This window comes from Triticum urartu, chromosome 4 (assembly GCF_003073215.2).
Source record: "Triticum urartu cultivar G1812 chromosome 4, Tu2.1, whole genome shotgun sequence".
In the NCBI taxonomy this organism is placed as follows: Eukaryota; Viridiplantae; Streptophyta; class Magnoliopsida; order Poales; family Poaceae; genus Triticum; species Triticum urartu.
In genome coordinates, this window is record NC_053025.1 from 293509038 (window position 1) to 293519891 (window position 10854).

The following is a 10854-nucleotide window of genomic DNA, read 5'->3' on the forward strand; positions in this document are numbered from 1 at the left end:
ACGCCCCCCCGTGCGCACGGGCTCTCCAGGATGGACGGCTGTGATCACCTGTTTGAGCTCCTCTTCATCCACTTCGACCCCAAGCCTATATATTCTGTACCTAGGGTTATGTTTAGGGTTAGCAAAGTATTAGATGAGATATTTTTGAGCTTTGCTCCTTCTACCTTCCCTCTTGTGGATCAAGACCTCTTAGGGAAGAATCCTTGTGGATTTCAAGATCTCCACAAGGAGAAGACTATCTTCAAGACCTCATCTCCTAGGAGTGGGAAGAACTTTGCCATTGTATCTTTCCCTTGATTGCGTTTGTGACTTGTGGATCTTGTGATGCTATTCTAGTGGATGTGTAATCGGGTATTGTTGGAGTGATTTCCTCTTTGTGTTCTTGGTGTTCATCTCCTTTTCCCCTCCAAGTGTGAAAATATCCATCTTAGGGTTTCACCCTACAACACATGGGGATGGCCGTAGGATGCTCCGCATCACTTGAGGTCATCTTGCACTTGACGTTCCGCCTTGGTAGCTTGGCGCACTAGCTCGATGAGTTTCGAGTATGGTTGGAAGTCGGCGATCTTCTTGATGGGATGATTGAGTCCATTCAAGAAACGTGCCATAGTTTTCTCATCATCTTCCGTGACATTGGCTCGTATCATGGCAATCTCCATTTCCTTGTAGTACTCTTCAATGCTCTTGGTTCCTTGTTTGAGAAGTTGGAGTTTTGTTGTAGTAGGTTGGCACGCAACGTGCTCTCATGACATCCTTCTTTTCTGTCCAAGTTGTGATGGGTGGTTCACCTCTTGCCTCTTGACACTCAATGACTTATTCCCACCAAATGAGGACGTAATCTTGGAACTCAAGGTATGCCATAGCAATCTTCTTTTCTTCCTCATAGTTGTGCAAGTAGAAGATTTTGTCAACCTTCAATGCCCATGAAAGGTACTCTTCGGGATCATTGCTTCCGGAAAACTTGGGCATGGTGAACTTTAGCTTGCCGCAGCGTTACTCTTTGTTGTGTTGGGGTTGGGGATGATGACGCCCTTGTCATGGAGGATTGTCAACCTCATGTTGCTCTTGTCGTGGATGATTTCCATTGTCTTCTTGCTCTTGGTGAACTTGAGGTTCTTGTCGAACTTGTGGATGAGCTTGTTGAGCTTGTGGAGGAGCTTGAGGAACTTAAAAATGCACTCATGATTGATAAATCCTCTCTTGAACTTCATCGCAAAGTGCTTCTTCTTGTTCGCGTCTATGGCAGCTGCATGTGGCAACAGCGTGACTTGTGTTGTGGAGTGCACGTTGCGCCTCAAGTGCTTGAGCTTCTCGGCGTTGTTGTTCTTGACATTGTGCCTCGGCATCTTGTTCGTCTTGGTGTAGGCGCGCTCATTCTTCCTCTTGTTGGCATAGACGTTGCCGTTCTTGTGCTTGCGCAAATGTAGCTTGGTTTTAACGATGTCGATGCTCTTGCGCTCGAAGTTGCTCTTGATGATCGGTGTCATGTATGGGATTGCAATTTGCTTGACGATCTTGATGCACGGCTTGTCGAAGAGTGTTCGATGTCAGAGTACTTGAGCCAGAGATGGTGTTGTCGGAGTGTCGACTCGAGCGGCTCCGTCTTGAATAGGATGAAGAGCTAGAAGAGTGGTTGACCAACAAGGCACGAATATCGTCCATTCTTGCATTGCTCTCTTGTTTTTGTTCGTCGAGCTTATTGTAAAAGTAGTCTCTTGTACGTTGCTCGGAGAGGTGTATGTCGGTGGCGAGGTTGTCAATGCGGTCGCTCATTGCTTGTTGTTCTTGATGCAAAGCTCGTTGTGCACCAAAGAGGTGGCTCTTGGTGACGTAGGAAGACTTGTCGTCGTCTTGCTCGATGAAGAGTGGGTTGGTAGTGTCAGATTTCAGGCTTCGCAGAGCTTTGAGAGGTTCGAACATTGGGGTGCGTATGAAGAACTCCTTCTCCCCAACCTGCCGGCCCAACGATTCCATAGCGTAACTCGACGAACCCAAGGGACAAGAGACATAACAGTTTATCCTAGTTCGGGCCACCTTGCGGTGTAATACCCTACTCCAGCTTTGTGGTGGATTGCCTCGAGGGGCTTTGGATGAATTAGTACAATGGATGAACAGCCTTAGGAGGTGAGGTGTTCTTGAGCTCGATGAGCTGGTGGGGTGGCCAGGGTGCAATGGATCTGATCTCTCTCTCTCTCTGTGAATGTGTGTGTGTGTGTCCAGGGTGGAATGGATCCGTCCGTTCTATGGTGGTGGCTAGGTCCTATTTATAGTGGCCTTGGTACTCTTCCCAAATGTAGGTGGGAAGGTATCCCACAACGGCCAAATTCAAAGGGAGAAAACTAGTACAAGTTATCCTGACAAAATTAGTCTTCGCCTGCAAAGGCTCTGGTGGTGATGCTGTAGTGGGCTCCGCGATGACCTCCGTCCTGTCGTCCTGGCGGTCTTGGTCTCGTTGCACCAATATGGAAACCTTTGCCTGATTACTCAGGACTTCGCGCCTGTGCTTGCCCCCTTGGCACCAACAGGGAAACTGGTACACTGCGCCCGCTGGTGCCCGCCTGGCCTTGGTCGTCATGGCTCATGTCATGTGAACCTCGCGAGGTGCACCTTGCCTTGATATATCCGCTCCTCGGGAGGTAGCCTAGTGAGGCCGCCCCCAGGGAGGTCTTGGTGTCGTCCGCCTCGCGAGGCTTGGTCCCTTGCGAGGGTCTTGAGTCGTTCCTGCTGAAACTGGGCCATACCGGGCCGTTTGATGACCCACAAGTATAGGGGATCTATCGTAATCCTTTCGATAAGTAATAGTGTCGAGCCCAACGAGGAGCAGAAGGAAATGATAAGCGGTTCTCAGCAAGGTATTCTCTGCAAGTACTGAAATAATAGGTAACCGATAGTTTTGTGATAGGATAATTTGTAACGATTAACAAGTAACAAAAGTAAATAAAGTGTAGCATGGTGGCCCAATCCTTTTTGTAGCAAAGGACAAGCATGGACAAACTCTTATATGATGGAAAGCGCTCCCGAGGACACATGGGAATTATCGTCAAGCTACTTTTCATCACGATCATATGATTCGCGTTCGGTACTTTGATAATTTGGTATGTGGGTGGACCGGTGCTTGGGTACTGCCCTTACTTGGACAAGCAGCCCACTTATGATTAACCTCTATTGCAAGCATCCGCAACTACAACAAAAGTATTAAGGTAAACCTAACCATAGCATGAAACATATGGATCCAAATCAGCCCCTTAGGAAGCAACACATAAACTAGGGTTTAAGCTTCTGTCACTCTAGCAACCCATCATCTACTTATTACTTCCCAATGCCTTCCTCTAGGCCCAAGTAATGGTGAACTGACATGTAGTCGATGTTCACATAACACCACTAGAGGAGAGACAACATACATCTCATCAAAATATCGAATGAACACCAAATTCACATGACTACTAATAGCAAGACTTCTCCCATGTCCTCAGGAACAAACGTAACTACTCACAAAGCATATTCATGTTCATAATCAGAGGGGTATTAATATGCATATAGGATCTGAACATATGATCTTCCACCAAATAAACCAACTAGCATCAACTACAAGGAGTAATTAACACTACTAGCAACCCACAGGTACCAATCCCAGACTTAGAGACAAGAATTGGATGCAAGAGATGAACTAGGGTTTGAGAGGAGATGGTGCTGGTGAAGATGTTGACGGAGATTGACCCCCTCCCGATGAGAGGATCGTTGGCGATGATGATGGCGATGATTTCCCCCTCCCAGAGGGAAGTTTCCCCGGCAGAACAGCTCCGCCAGAGCCCTAGATTGGTTCCGCCTCGTGGCGGCGGAGTCTCGTTCGGAAAGATGGCTTATGATTTTTTTTCATCGAAAGACTCCATATAGTAGGAGTTGGACATCGGAGGGCCACTAGGGGCCCACGAGGTAGGGGGGCGCGCCCAGGGGGTAGGGCGCGCCCCCCACCCTCGTGGGAAGGGTGTGGCCCCCCTGGTGAACTTCTTGTGCTCAGTATTTTTTATATATTCTGAAAATGTCTTTCGTGAAGTTTCAGGACTTTTGGAGCTGTGCAGAATAGGTCTCTAATATTTGCTCCTTTTCCAGCCCAGAATCCCAGCTGTCAGCATTCTCCCTCTTTATGTAAACCTTGTAAAATAAGAGATAATATGCATAAGTATTGTGACATAATGTGTAATCACAGCCCATAATGCAATAAATATCGATATAAAAGCATGTTGCAAAATGGACGTATGAACTCCCCCAAGCTTAGACCTCGCTTGTCCTCAAGCGAAAGCCGAAATTGAAAAATATGTCCACATGTTTAGAGATAGAGGTGTCGATAAAAATAAAATATGGACATGAGGGCATCATGATCATTCTTAGAACAACAACTTATATAATTCTTGTCATATTATCTCTTATGCTAGAGTAACAATTCAATCACAATTTCAAGTATGAATCATAAACTTCATTGAAAACTAACAAACTATAATCTCAGTCATTGGAGCAATTGCAATTTATCATAACGTAGGAAAGAGTCAATATATAAGAGCTTTTCAGCAAGGCCACATACTCAACTATCATATAGTCTTTCACAATTGCTAACACTCACGCAATACTTATGGGTATGGAGTTTTAATTGGACATAGAGAAAGATAGGGGCGTATAGTTTTGCCTCCCAACGTTTTACCTCAAGGGTATTGTCAACAATAATAGTTCATGAAAACTCACATCAAGTTAGCCATATATACCAGGATCTTTCCAACATGTTGTGCTTGCCAAAAGATAAAATGTAAAAAGGAAGGGTGAAGATCACCATGACTCTTATGTAAGGTAGGAGATAAAAGTAAAAGATAGGCCCTTCGCAGAGGGAAGTAGAGGTTTTCATGCGCTTTTATGATTGGATGCACAAAATCTTAATGCGAAAGAACGTCACTTTATATTGCCACTTGTGATATGGACCTTTATTATGCAGTCCGTCGCTTTTATTTCTTCCATATCACACGATCGTATAAACCTTATTTTCTCCCACACTAATAAGTCATACATATTTAGAGAGCAATTTTTATTGCTTGCACCGATGACAACTTACTTGGAGGATCTCTCTCAATCCATAGGTAGGTATGGTGGATTCTCATGGCAAAACTGGTTTAAGGGTGTTTGGAAGCACAAGTAGTATCTCTACTTGGTGCACATAATTGGCTAGCATGAGAGGGGAAGGCAAGCTCAATCATGTTGAATGATCCATGACAATATAATTTATCTCAGATGTAAGAAAACATAGCCCATTACGTTGTCTTCCTTGTCCAACGTCAACCCTTTAGCATGTCATATTTTAATGAGTGCTCACAATCATAAAAGATGTCCAAGATAGTATATTTATATGTGAAGACCTCTCTTTCTTTATTACCTCCTATTAATTGCAACGATGACCAAAACTATGTTTGTCAACTCTCAACAACTTTTATTCATCATACTCTTTCTATGTGAGCTCATTACTCTCCATAAGATCCATATGATCTCTTTTATTTCCTTTTTATTCTTCTCTTTTCTTTTATTCACTCAAGATCATGGAAAAACAATCAAGCCCTTGATTCAACAATAATCTTTATTATATAGCTCACAAACTCGATTACATAGAAGGATCATAAAGCAAAACTCACAACTAGACCATACTAAAAGCTTTTATTCTGCTAGATCAAGATATTATCAAAAGGATCGAACTAAGAAAAACGGTAAAGATAAAAGTGATGGTGATACGATACCGGGGCACTCTCCCAAGCTTGGCAGTTTCCAAGGGGAGTGCCCATACCCGATGCTCAGTTCTTCTTTGTTGGTGAAGAAGGTGATGGTTTTGTTGATGGCGTAGGCTTCTTCCTTAATTTGCGCTTGAGGACAGAGTTTTGGTCCCTTAGGTCATCGATCTCCTGCTCCAGGCTCAGTATCTTTTTGCATAGTTCCTGCTTGTTTTCCTGCAAGAGGCGAAAAGGGATAAACTTGATCTTAGGTTTCTTTACTCTATCTGGGAGGCTTGACTTTTTGAACTCCACATGCATGTCCCTAGGTTGAGGTAATGGGACTTCATCTTCTTCTAAGCTCGTCTCCTCCCTTCCCTTGGGTTCATAGTCCTCTTATTCTTCCGTAGTCCAACCACAACGCTCCACATCCCCATAGACATTAGGATCTGCAAGGTAATCAGCCACATAGCTTTCTCCTTCCGAATCCTGGGACGACATGTTGCTCTAATCTACAGCAGGACAGCTTGAAACAAAGACAGGAGATATTTGCATGATACAAGAGTCAAAACCTTCGGGAGATTATATAATGAATTTTTACCGACCAAAATACGTAACGTGTAAGAAAACGGAGTCCGGAGAGCACACGAGGTGCCCGCGAGGTAGGGGGGCGCGCCCAGGGGGGTAGGGCGCGCCCTCCACCCTCGTGGAGTCCTCGTGTCCTTCCCGGACTGTTTCTTATTTTTCTATTTTTCTAAATATTCCAAAACGGAATAAAATTGCCATTAGAACTGTTTTGGAGTCGGTTTACTTACCGTACCACATACCTATTCCTTTTCGGAGTCTAAAACGTTCCGGAAAGTTTCCCTTATGTATTCCTCCGTGGTTACGGTTTCAATAACATTGGTTTCAACATTTATAGGATTACCTGAAATATAATGTTTAATTCGTTGACCGTTCACCACCTTCGGATTTGTGCCTTCGAAGTTGTTGATTTTTATGGCACCAGAACGATAGACCTCCTCGATAACGTAAGGACCTTACCATTTAGAGAGAAGATTTCCTGCAAAAAAAAATCTTAAACGAGAGTTGTATAATAATACATAATCACCTACATTAAACTCACACTTTTGTATTCTTTTGTCATGCCATCTTTTGACTTTTTCTTTAAACAACTTGGCATTTTCGTAGGCTTGGGTTCTCCATTCATCAAGTGAGCTAATGTCAAATAACCTCTTCTCACCGGAAAGTTTGAAATCATAGTTGAGCTCTTTAATAGCCCAATAAGCCTTATGTTCTAGTTCGAGAGGTAAGTGACATACTTTTCCATAGACCATTTGATACGGAGACATACCCATAGGATTTTTATATGTAGTTCTATAGGCCCATAATGCATCATCAAGTTTCTTGGACCAATTCTTTCTAGATATATTAACAGTCTTTTGCAAAATTAATTTGAGTTCTCTATTACTCAATTCTACTTGACCACTAGACTATGGGTGATAAGGAGATGCAATTCTATGATTAACATCATACTTAGCAAGCATTTTACGGAAAGCACCATGAATAAAATGTGAACCACCATCAGTCATTAAATATCTAGGGACTCCAAACCTCAGAAAAATAACTTCTTTAAGCATATTAATAGAGGTGTTATGATCAACACTACTAGTTGGAATAGCTTCTACCCACTTAGTAACGTAATCAACAACAACTAAAATATGTGTATATCCATTAGAGGCAGGAAAAGGTCCCATATAATCAAAGCCCCAAACATCAAATGGTTCAATAACAAGTGAATAATTCATAGGCATTTCTTGACGTCTACTAATATTACCAATTCTTTGACATTCATCACAAGATACAACAAACTTACGGGCATCCTTGAAGAGAGTAGGCCAATAAAAATCGGATTACAATACCTTATGTGCAGTTCTATCTCCAGCGTGGTGTCCTCCATAAGCTTCGGAGTGACACTTGCGTAGGATCTGTTCCTGTTCATGCTCATGTACACAACGTCTAATAACACCATCTACTCCTTTATAAATATGTGGGTCATCCCAAAAGTAATGTCTCAAATCATAGAAGAACTTTTTCTTTTGCTGGTATGTGAAACTAGATGGTATAAATTTAGCAACAATGTAATTAGCATAATCAGCATACCATGGAGTAGTATGAGAAGCATTTATGACATTTAATTGTTCATTGGGAAAGCTATCATCAATAGGTAGTGGGTCATCAAGGACATTTTCTAACCTAGACAAGTTGTCTGCAACAGGGTTCTCAGCTCCCTTTCTATCAATAATATGCAAATCAAATTCTTGTAGCAAGAGAACCCATCTAATAAGTCTAGGTTTAGCATCTTTCTTTTCCATAAGATATTTAATAGCAGCATGATCAGTGTGGATAGTTACTTTAGAATCAACAATATAAGGTCTGAACTTATCACAAGCAAATACAACTGCTAAGAATTCTTTTTCAGTAGTAGCATAATTTCTCTGAGCATTGTCTAGAGTTTTACTAGCATATTGAATAACATTTAATTTCTTATCAACTCTTTGCCCTAGAACAGCACCTACAACATAATCACTGGCATCACACATAATTTCAAAAGGTAAATTCCAATCAGGTGGCTGAACAATCGGTGCAGAGATCAATGCTTTCTTAAGTATTTCAAATGCTTCTACACAATCATCATCAAAGACAAATGGTATATCTTTTTGTAATAAATTAGTCAGAGGCCGAGAAATTTTTGAGAAGTCCTTAATGAACCTCCTATAAAAACCGACATGACCAAGGAAACTTCTTATGCCTTTGATGTCCTTGGGACATGGCATCTTTTCAATAGCATCAACCTTGGCTTTATCAACTTCAATACCTCTTTCAGAAACTTTATGCCCCAAGACAATACCTTCATTAACCATAAAGTGGCACTTTTCCTAATTCAAGACAAGATTAGTTTCTTCACATCTCTGCATAACTTGATCAAGGTTGCTTAAGCAATCATCAAAAGAGGATCCATAGACGGAGAAATCGTCCATGAAAACCTCATAAATCTTTTCACAGAAGTCAGAGAATATAGCCATCATGCATCTTTGGAAGGTAGCAGGTGCATTACATAAACCAAAAGGCATATGTCTATAAGCAAAAGTACCGAACGGGCAAGTAAAAGTGGTCTTAGATTGATCATCAGCTGACACAGGTATTTGAGAGAAACCAGAATAACCATCTAGAAAGCAAAAATGTGTATGTTTGGATAATCTTTCTAGAATTTGATCAATAAAAGGTAAGGGGCAATGATCTTTTTTAGTAGCCTTATTTAATTTGCGGAAATCAATTACCATCCTATAACCTGTAATAATTCTTTGCGGAATCAATTCATCTTTATCATTAGGAATGACAGTAATACCTCCCTTCTTAGGGACACAATGGACAGGACTTACCCACTGACTATCAGCAACGGGATAAATTATACCTTCCTCAAGGAGCTTTAGTATTTCCTTTCTTACCACTTCTTTCATCTTAGGATTCAGCCGTCATTGGTGATCACGAACTGGTTTGGCATCTTTCTCCAAATTTATTTTGTGTTGACATAGTGTGGGACTAATGCCCTTAAGATCATCACGAGTATATCCAATAGCAGCGCGGTGCTTCCTCAGAGTTTTCAATAATCTCTCTTCTTCATGCTTTGAAAGGTTAGCACTATTAATAACAGGATATGTCTTCTTCTCATCAAGATAAGCATATTTAAGAGTATCAGGTAACGATTTGAGCTCAAACACGGGATCACCCTTTGGTGGAGGAGGATCCCCTAGGATTTCAACAGGCAAATTGTGTTTCGGGATGGGTTCCTGTTTAAAGAATATTTCATCTATTTCTCTCCTTTCATTCATAAACATATCATTTTCATGGTCTAGCAAATACTGTTCTAAAGGATCACTAGGAGGCACGACAATGGAAGCAAGACCAATAATTTCATCTTTACTAGGCAATTACTCTTCACGGTGTTGTCTACGAAATTTAGAGAAATTAAATTCATGAGACATATCACCTAAACCAATAGTAACACCATCCTTTTTGCAATCTATCTTAGCATTAACAGTGTTCAAGAAGGGTCTACCGAAAATAATGGGACAAAAGCTATCTTGTGGGGAACCAAGAACAAGAAAATCAGCAGGATATTTAGTTTTCCCACACAAGACTTCAACATCTCTAACAATTCCCATTGGTGAAATAGTATCCCTATTGTCAAGTTTAATTGTGACATCAATATCTTCTAACTCAAAAGGTGCAATATCATGCACAATTTCTCTATATAGGTCAATAGGTATTGCACTAGCACTGGCACCCATATCACATAAGCCATGATAACAATGATCTCCTATTTTAACAGAAATAACAGGCATGCCTACCACAGGTCTAGGTTTATCTTTAGCACAAGGTTTAGCAATTCTAATAGTTTCATCACAGAAATAAATAACATGCCCATCAATATTATCAGACAAGAGATCTTTAACAATAGAAATATTAGGTTCAACTTTAACTTGCTCAGGAGGTGTATAAGTTCTAATATTGCTTTTACGAACCACAGTTGAAGCTTTAGCATGATCTTTTATCCTAACAGGAAAAGGTGGTTTCTCAACATAAGCAGTAGGAACAATAGGATCATTATAAGTGACAGTCTTTTCTTCAACTTTAATAGGTGCAGATACTTTTACTTCTATGGGAGGATGATATTTAAACCACTTCTCCCTAGGGAGATCAACATGAGTAGCAAAAGATTCACAGAAAGAAGCTACTATTTCAGAGTCAAGTCCATATTTAGTGCTAAATTTACGGAAAACATTGGTATCCATAAAAGATTTAACACAATCAAACTTAGGTGTCATACCTGACGCCTTACCTTTGTCAAGGTCCCAATCTTCAGAGTTGCGTTTAATTCTTTCCAATAAGTCCCATTTGAATTCAATAGTTTTCATCATAAAAGAGCTAACACAAGAAGTATCAAGCATGGTGTGATTGTTATCAGAAAGCCGAGCATATAAATTCTGAATAATTATTTCTCTTGAGAGCTCATGATTAGGGCATGAATATAACATTGATTTAAGCCTCC